General features: G+C 29.3%; 1 protein-coding gene across 1 annotated transcript in view; it reads left to right on the top strand.

Annotated features, from left to right (window-relative positions):
* LOC106879977 (proto-oncogene tyrosine-protein kinase ROS) overlaps positions 1-1,449 on the top strand; it is a 330,537-nt gene that overhangs the window by 321,952 nt on the left and 7,136 nt on the right. The gene's annotated exons all lie outside the window — the stretch shown is intronic.

The following is a 1,449-nucleotide window of genomic DNA, read 5'->3' as shown; positions in this document are numbered from 1 at the left end:
TGTGTCAAAATTTGAAATCATCATCATCATCATCATCATCATATGTTTGTGTGTGTATGTCTTTCTAGTCACTTTAGTTAACATGAAACACAACACATGTGTCTTGTAGTAGTAGCCAGCACTGTCATTTTTTTAAATATAATATTGCTGTAACTTGGCCTTTATACATTGCTAGAAACATAAGCTGTACCCCATGTGCTACACCTTTTAAGCTATTTTAGTGTCTGTCCTCACATATTACCGGTATGTATGCATGTTCTTAGATTTGTTTTACTTGTAACTATGTCCCTCTTTATCACCATCCTCACCATTATTATTATTATTATTATTATTATTATAATCATCGTCATCATCATTATTATTATTATAATCATAATCATCAGTATTATTATTATTATTATTATTATTATAATCATCATCATCATCATTATTATCATTATCATTATTATTATTAATCCTATTCATTATAACTGCATGTGTTTTGTGTTGGTGTTGATGTTGTGTTGTTTATAAGTGGAAGTCAGAGTACCCCCCGCCATCCCCACCGATATTGTCTACTAAATAAATATTGGTTTTTTTTTTTTCAAAAGAAGCATTATTTATATCACCATTGTCGATGCCACAGCCACTACTACTACTACCACCACCATCACGGCCACTACCATTGACATCATCATCATCATCATCATTTTGATTAAGTATTATAGGTTTGGTATTGTAGCTAGAACCACATAAGCCAAGTGTTGCCACCAACACTGGTGCCAAAAAAAAACGGTGAAAGAAGGAAACACTTTGAAAAACAACAAAAGCTCATTATGATACTCGTATGAGTTTATTAGCATAGTTTTCCCCAGCGTAAAACAGAATAATTTTTCTGTATTTGCCTCAAGGAAAGCAACATCAATGCATTACATTAAATACACATTGTATTCTACCTTTAAAACTAGAATTAACAGGGATTAATGCTATGATGAAATATTTTGGAATTAATTTCATAGATATTAATAAGAACTTACTATTTCTTTCCCTTCTATAGGGGGTGCCCAAATTTTTTACCATTTCTATTAAAACACATCATCCCTACCCACAAAATACAACAACAAAAAGAAACCTTTGTAACTACATAATATAAGATTTAGGGACAATGGTGAAGGAATGCAGTTCAAAAAGTAATATTCCATGTTTAGCAATAGTTTTTATAATTAAGAACTTCATCATTAAAATTAAGAATTTTTATTGGTTTCTTTCTTAGATAAAAATAAAATTTCGTTTGATTTCTTTATTTTTAAATTTTTTTTTTCTTTTTCATCATCCAATTTTTACCCAATTTGCTTCACTAAAAATGGTGTGGTTATTGGGAGGTGACTTATAGAACTTGGAAATCAGACTTGAAAACTACAGAAAAATTTTGGAATGTATATATATATATATATATATATATATATATAT

The sequence above is a fragment of the Octopus bimaculoides genome, chromosome 24, assembly GCF_001194135.2.
Source record: "Octopus bimaculoides isolate UCB-OBI-ISO-001 chromosome 24, ASM119413v2, whole genome shotgun sequence".
Classification (NCBI taxonomy): Eukaryota; Metazoa; Mollusca; class Cephalopoda; order Octopoda; family Octopodidae; genus Octopus; species Octopus bimaculoides.
This window is presented reverse-complemented; position numbering and strand designations above follow the sequence as displayed.